This window comes from Cebus imitator, unplaced genomic scaffold, assembly GCF_001604975.1.
Source record: "Cebus imitator isolate Cc_AM_T3 unplaced genomic scaffold, Cebus_imitator-1.0 Scaffold24, whole genome shotgun sequence".
Lineage (NCBI taxonomy): Eukaryota > Metazoa > Chordata > Mammalia > Primates > Cebidae > Cebus > Cebus imitator.
The window spans coordinates 13,278,261-13,278,842 of NW_016107339.1; positions in this window are offsets into that span (position 1 = coordinate 13,278,261).

The following is a 582-nucleotide window of genomic DNA, read 5'->3' on the forward strand; positions in this document are numbered from 1 at the left end:
CCAGGCTGGAGTGCAGTGGTGTGATCTCAGCTCACCACGAACTTTGCCTCCTGGGTCCAAGCACTTCTCCTGCCTCAGCCTCCCAAGTAGCTGGGATTACAGGCATGTGCCACCATGACCGTCTAATTTTGTATTTTTAGTAGAGATGCGGGTTTCTGCATGTTGGTCAGGCTGGTTTCGAACTCCCGACCTGAAGTGATCTGCCTGCCTTGGCCTCCCAAAGTGTTGGGATTACAGGCATGAGCCACTGTGCCTGGCCAAGTCACGTTTATTTCTGTGGTTCTTGCCTAGAATTGACCAGTTACTTTCTAAGTATTTTCAGTCTTGATCAGCTGCCTCTGTCTTGGTCTTTTGGCTAGTGATACCAGGGCTTTTGTTGTTAGCATTGTTGGCACATTTTTTGTGTTTGCCAGTTGGTCTTTCCAAATTGTGTTTCTTCAGCTCCAAGCCTGGGGTATACGAGGTAAAAAGGAAGCCCAGGGAACTCACCATTATGTCATTCATAAGATCCTGAGATTCTAGCTGTTCTGCCTTCTCATCTCCACCTTTTAGAGTCTTCTTATGTTTGCTTTATATATAATG